Source organism: Cavia porcellus, unplaced genomic scaffold (genome assembly GCF_034190915.1).
Source record: "Cavia porcellus strain 051 isolate PalLab524CR breed Dunkin Hartley unplaced genomic scaffold, mCavPor4.1 scaffold_10, whole genome shotgun sequence".
Classification (NCBI taxonomy): Eukaryota; Metazoa; Chordata; class Mammalia; order Rodentia; family Caviidae; genus Cavia; species Cavia porcellus.
In genome coordinates, this window is record NW_026947493.1 from 15980454 (window position 1) to 15987412 (window position 6959).

The window sequence follows — 6959 nt, forward strand, 5'->3', positions numbered from 1 at the left end:
AAACTGGTGGGGCTGGTGGTGCTGGAGCAGTTTGTTGCTATCCAACGCCAGTAGCCACAGACTCGGATTAGGGGGCATCGTCCAGAAAATGAAGAGGGGCAGCGACAGTGTTGGAGAATTTGGAGGATGAACTGGTCAGCCCCAGACAGCTGTTTTTGCTCGTTCCATGGAAACAGAAAGTGCCAGTAAGGAGATGGCATCTCAGTAAGCAGTTCAGGATTACTGAGCTGACCCGGCCCGCGGGTCAATCTGGATCTGCGGGGCAGTTTCCCGGAGAAGGAACAGGGATTAACACAGACAGGGCTGGAGACAGAGAGACAGAGACAAGTCTAGAGAATCTGATCAAGCCTCATTTATTAATAAAGTGGTCGCTGCTTTTATAGGGCAGGGGCGGGCTGGTGGGACAGGAAGAGGCTGCGGGGTGATCTCTGATGGGTCATCATCATGTCCGTGTATGTGATGTAAGTAGAGAGGATTATGGTTAATGTAGGCAGGCACATTATGTGCACATAGGAGGGAGAGGCGGGTCGCACTGCTCCCTACATCTCCTCCCTTTTATATATATATATATATATATATATATATATATATATATATATATATTTTAATCAGGAGTATGGCAGGCTCTGTGAGGACAGCGCCTGTCTTAGGTCAAGGACCTCATTACATGAACCCAACCGAGCCTTACCCGTCATGGGCTTGCAGGACAGCAGTTGGTCCTGTGCCTGTCTTAGGTGGCCGGTATTGTAGCATGTATGTCCTAGTTGCCTGTCTCTGGCTGCCTGTCCATTATCTCAGGGTGGTTAGGCCACATCGTCATATGGGCCACTCGTGGGAATTCTTTCCTGGTAGGTTTGTTAATTTGCCATCGCCAGCTGGTGATAGTGTACCTGAATGGGCTTTGTCATAAACACCTCTATCCGGTTATTAATGAGCGCCATAATCCTCTGAAAAATACAAGGACCACAGAGAGGAGAATCCACAAGGCAGCTAGGGGCCCCAGGAGGGGCACTAGGTAGGGAAAGAGCCCTCAGAGCGTGGAGAAGGGGTTAGAGGCCATTTGTGACGGGAGGTCCAAATCCACCATTGGTCAAGGGTGGTCCAAGGAGGATCTCGAGAAGGCACCACGTAATCCATCAGTTTGGCATTTTCTGTAAGGAAGCACAAGAAGTTGCCTCAGGGTATGTGTTTACTCCTGGACTTTTTGGGGGTTATTATTATTTGGCTCATTAATTTGCCTAATGAGGCATTTGGGGAGCCATTTAGCCTCTTTGTCTTGATGGGAGTGTACACACACTGAACCGCGTCCCCATATGAGAACGGGGTCAGGGCCATGCCATGAGTTGGTCTCTCCATAGTACAGAAGCAAATTGCTTTTGTGTTTCAGTATGCCAAAAATGCATGGCTGCTGACTGTCCAGAAGCATCCAAATTTAAAAAGTTAAGGATGAATAAGGCATGAGATAGAATATTTCTGGGGGGTCCTTGTATAGGATACCATGATTCCCCTTTGACTTTATCAATAGTGAGCTTGAGAGAACCATGTGCACATTCAACAATGCCTTGGCTTGTGAATTGTAAGGTATTCCTGTTGTATGGAGGATATTGAGGAACTTGCAGAAGTGGGCAAAGGAAGTGCTAGTATATCCAGGACCATTGTCGGTCTTAAGTTGATGAGGGTTTCTAAGCACTGATAAAGCTGACAGCATGTGAGCAATGATATGTTTAGTAGCCTCTCCGGTTTGGAGGATGGTGAAGATAAAGCCACTGTATGTATCAGTGCTCACATGGACATATTTTAGGTTGCCAAACTCTGGGATATGAGTGACATCCATTTGCCACAGGGCATTGGGAACAAGGCCCCTTGCATTAACCCCTAAGTGTTGCATGGGTAGGTGGATAGCACAGGATGGGCAGTCTTTTACAATCTGTCTGGCTTGTTCTCTAGTGATCTTAATATAGAATTACAGAAAAATAAATGGTAAGAAATCACCAGTTGATAAGTTATATATTGTCATCTTAAAAATAGTTGTTCAGGTTACAAAATTAAAGTATGTAAAGTGACATTTAAATAGTGACACTGCCAGCAGTTTTGCTCAATGATCTAACAAAAACTTAGTAATATGTCTATCAGTCTTACACATTTGTTTTTCATCTCAAAGAGGGCAAGACTAAATATATCAAAACAGAACAAAACAGTTTTTTAAAAAAAGAGATTTAAAGAAGTACAGATTTCAAAGCAAGACCACTGGAGATCTTCACTGTTTATATAATTGTCTCTAGTTTTTTCCAAACAGTTGTCCCCATCTTTATGCACATTAAATACACACTGCATATTATAGAACTAATCAAACCACCACAGGATGATGAAGGCTCCTCAGGTTTTCAAGATCTGACATTGGGGAAGACAATAATAACCAATGTGGTATCTCTCAATTTTTTCTCAGCAGTTGTCCCCATCCTTACATATGCTGAAATTAAACTCAAGAGACCAGACCAATATCACTCTGATCAATTAAATGAGTCAAAGTAATTGACATTGGAATTTCTATCTCTGCAGTCTTTTTTTGTAAAATGACCAGTCTCTCCACAGGTAAAACAGTTTTGTTTATGCTTTTGAGATAAGAACTGTTTAACTGTAAACCCTTGCAAGGCAGCAGCCATAGCAAGGCCTTGCTGACAAGCAGTTTCAATGTCACAGCAAAGGTGTATATATCCTGTTAGGTCTGTTTTATTTTTATGAGGTCTGATAGCGGCCTGGCAGGCGGTGTTGGCATTTTTAAAAGCTAGCTGTTTAATAAAATCAGTGCCTGCATCAGCGTGGCCAAAGATTCTGTTAGCAGCAGTAATCAAATGATCAACAAATTCTGCAAAGGGTTTATTTGGGCCTTGCTTAATGCTAGTGAGAGAGGAGCTCATATTATCTTTTGCAGGCAGCTTTCTCCATGCTCGAGTAGCTGCTGTTTGAATTTGAGCAAAAAGTGCTGGATTAAACTCCTTTTGAGCTTCTCTGCACGCATAGGCATCTTCTACTATTAACATATTAAGGTCCTACTCATTGCCGGCTTGCGTATTGCGCCTGGCGTCTCTTTGCAATTTTTTGTATATTCTGATTTTTACAAAAGATTATCCCTACCCGATAAAGTCACTCGGGCCAATCTTTGTCAATCTGTAGGTGTGAGCCAGCCGTCAGCCAGAGAGTTTAAAACAGCAAGAGTGAAAGCAGCTGTAAGGCCATACTGGGCAACTGCTGTCTTTAATTCTTTTAAAGCTGCCACTGTGAATGGCGTATGGGTCCTAATGACTTGTGGAGCTAGCGGTGTGGTGTCCATGCCGTCTTGCGGCTGTGCAGCGCCATCTTGGGGAGGTACGTTTGTTTCCGTTACCGGAAACACCATTTTGGGGAGGGGCCCACCCTATTGTGGCAGAAGTGAGGCAAGAGCTATTTTAGAAGCTGGTGCCATCTTAGGGGTGGCATCTAAATTGCTCATTCGTAAACTTTGGAGTTGCAGAATGAGTCTTTGTTTTTCTTGTTCTAATTGGACCTGTTGTTGCAAGTCATGGATCTCTGACTCTAAGTCGAGAAGTGCAGTAGAGGGGCCAAACAATTTGGGTGTCTTATTGTAGTGAGGGGGTGGTTTTATGGAAACGGGGGCTACAATAGGGTCTGAGTGATGTCGGCTAGCTTCTTCTGCTAATTGTTTCCAATCGACCTCTTGTAAAGGAGCGAGGTTGGGATATAAAGAGTTGTGGTGGGCCTCAGGTGGTATGGGCTCGGATGGCGGTGGGCCGCTCTCTTGGGGCTTTTTTTAACATATCATTTGACTCATCAGAGGGGCAAGAAGGTTTAGATTCATCTCCTGAAGGGCGCGATGTTGGCGAAGTGGAAGTGTGTAAAGCGACTTCATCTTGGGTGATTGTTTTATCAATTTGAGGGTCTTGGCAGCGCTGTGTAAATAGCTTCGAGATTAGGTTCCAGTAGGCCAAGGCTGTAACTGGGAACTTTCAGGGCCAAAGACCCGATAGTAATTCTTTAATGCATCTCCTACTCTTTCCCATCTTTTTGCATCAATAGAGCCCTCTAAAGGAAACCAAGGGCAAACCTTATGAATAAATTGAAAATATTGCAATAAATCTTTTTCTTTAGCCTTTATCCCTCTTGTCTTTAAAGCTTTACTTAAACTTGATACAAAGCGTTTATGGTCACTTAATGCCTGACCCATGCCAGAGAAAAGGGAAAGGATCGCCGTCCACTTACCATGATGCTAGCGGTGTGGCAGGTTCCCACGTAGCGTTGGTCACAAAACTTTTAGTTTCACTTTTATGTGCGTGTCTCAGGACAGCTCCCTCGTTGAGCCCTTCATACCAGGAGCCCGATGATGGGCGCCACTTCACCCGGCCCATGGGTCAATCCGGATCTTCGGGGCAGTTTCCTGGAGAAGGAACGGGGATTAACACAGACAGGGCCGGAGACAGAGAGACGGAGACAAGTCGAAAAAATCCGATTAAGCCTCATTTATTAATAAAGTGGTCGCTGCTTTTATAGGGCAGGGACGGGCTGGCGGGACAGGAAGAGGCTGCGGGGTGATCTCTGATGGGTCATTGTCACGTCCGTGTAGGTGATGTAAGTAGGAGAGGATTATGGTTAATGTAGGCAGGCACATTATGTGCCCATAGGAGGGAGAGGCAGGGAGACAACAGTGGGGAGGTCACATCGCTCCCTATACCGAGCTCTGAGTGCAATGACCAGCTCAAGCAGGAATCTCGAGACTCCATCCCCTAAGGTGCTGTGTTGATGATGTTTGGCCTGACACGAAGCACTATCTCCAAAGGAGACTGTTTCCCTGTTATAGTCCCATAGTTCCTGGCACTCTCAATATAGTTATTCCTCAAAGTTTTAAATATGGAGAAATCTGTTTCCCAAAGGGCAGGTTTGAAAGAAAAGAGAAACTCTCTCAAAAGAAACAACTTGCACTCTCTAGAGGCTGAGGCAGGAGGGTCACTGCAAGTTCAAGGCTACCTTGGGCTACAAAGTGAATTCAAAGTCAGCCTAAATTGCTGTTATGGATTAAAAACTGGTGGTCAATTTAACACCAGCTGAATTAAATCAGTGTGGTGCTGAGGACAGATGTTCCACCTGAAGAAAGTTGCCAGCATAAATAGAGATGTGGAGAAGAGGAAGGCTTTGTGGATTAGGAGACTAAGTGTCACTGTTTAGAGCTGTTGGTTCTCTTGGAGGAGCTTGTCATGTTGGCTTCCCCTATATGAACTCGGCCATTATCATCGGAGGAGCTCAGGACCTTGTCGCTGAAGATGGCTATGGTAATTTTCAGAGGTGCTTTGGTCCTTATTTTGAGCATGATTTCTCAGCTCCAGTGTAGAGCCCTCGATGTTTCAGCACAGCTCCTTCACCCCACTGGCATAGACTTTCTAGCTTCCACTGCTGACCTTCGGGCCTTCCCAGTGCAGATCCGTAAAACAGAGTGGCGTGAGTCATTTTTGTTGGCTCTAAGACCTCCAGTTGAACTCATGGGAGGCACTGTCATGGGCTCTGGGTCTTCGGTAGGACTCATGCAGAACATTACGGTGGGATCCAGGCCCTTGGATTAATATGGGTCTTTAGTGTTGTGGAGAGATTTCCTGCACTTTCTTTATATTTAACTCCAGGTGACCACCATAAAATTGTATTATAAATTCTGTGTTCTGTATATAATTGTTCTCCTCACAACCCCTGACTACAATTGCATAGAAAAACCCTGTCTCGGGCTGGGGATTTAGCTCAGCGGCATAAGCGCCTGCCTTGCAAGCAGGCAGTCGTGAGTTCGATCCCTGGTACTGATAAAAACGAAAAAGACAAAAAAAAAAAAAAAAAAAAAAAAAAAAAAAGAAAGAAGGAAAGGAAGAAAGAAAAAACTTAAATGCAATGAGTATGGAAAACCCTTCTCTCAGGGCTCATCCCTTATTCTTCATCAAGGAATTCACAGTGGGAGAAACCTTATGGGGTATGGAGTACAGGAAAGTGCTAAGCAAAAGTTCTATCCTTGTGCAACACCACGGACCGTATGGACAAAAACCTTGGAAACATCTTGAAGGTAGGAAAGACTTTATATAGCAGACCTGTGGCCCAGTTTTTTTTTTTTTTTTTTTTTTTTTGCCTTTCAATCATTAAAGAGTCCACAGTACGGAGAAAGCTTAGGAATTTGTTCAGTGTGGGAAAACCTACAGTCAAACTCAAATTTTTTCAGACCTCAGAGAAAACACAATGCAGACATTTAAGAGATTACAAGACAAATCAGTACTCAGATCTTTTTCTTCAGAAATAAAGACAGACATATCAAGTGATACAGAATAAAAGTGGTGAAAAACATGAGTGCGACATCTAGATGGGAGAAGATATGCAAATACTTTGGTCTGAGCTTGAAGTATATCAATTTATCTGAGTGCAGTTACCTTTCCACGGGAAAACAAAAGACTGTTCCTTCTGTGGTAGTTGGGGTTAGGGTAATGAAAATAAGTATTTCCTCAAGTATCTTTATTAAGTAGACAGTTTTGACCAGCGATGGCAAACCTTTCAGAGCTTTCAGTGATAACAGACAACCTGCTGTGGCTCATGTGCCACAGTTCAGCACCACTGGTCTGGACCTTCCGGATAACAACTGTGGCTCTGAGTGTCATTGACCCCTTCCTGGGTAAGGGGATCTGCCAGACTTTAAACTTCTTTCTCTCTCTTTCTGTCTTTCTTGCTTTCTCTCTCTCTCTCTCTTTTTTTTTTTTTTTTTTTTTTTTTTTTTTTGCTAACTGAATTTGTTTCCCATTCTGAGCCCTTCTCTGTTGCTGCCTCTTTCACCTGGGATCACGTTGATGTCAGGTCATGCCGCCATTGACCTCTGCTGGCTGCTCCCAATGAGAGCGGTGGGGTGGGGGTGAGGTGGAGAAGAGGGAGGAGTGATGACCCGCTTT

The 6959-nt window shown here is 44.2% G+C and overlaps 1 long non-coding RNA gene across 1 annotated transcript; it reads right to left on the reverse strand.

The window, feature by feature from the left end:
• Positions 1-337: 337 nt before the first annotated feature.
• Positions 338-4494, reverse strand: LOC134477761 (uncharacterized). The gene is made up of 2 exons (XR_010049957.1): positions 4258-4494; positions 338-1151 (listed from the first exon to the last, which is right to left on the reverse strand). It is a non-coding gene; the product is annotated as an uncharacterized LOC134477761 (long non-coding RNA).
• Positions 4495-6959: the final 2465 nt, after the last annotated feature.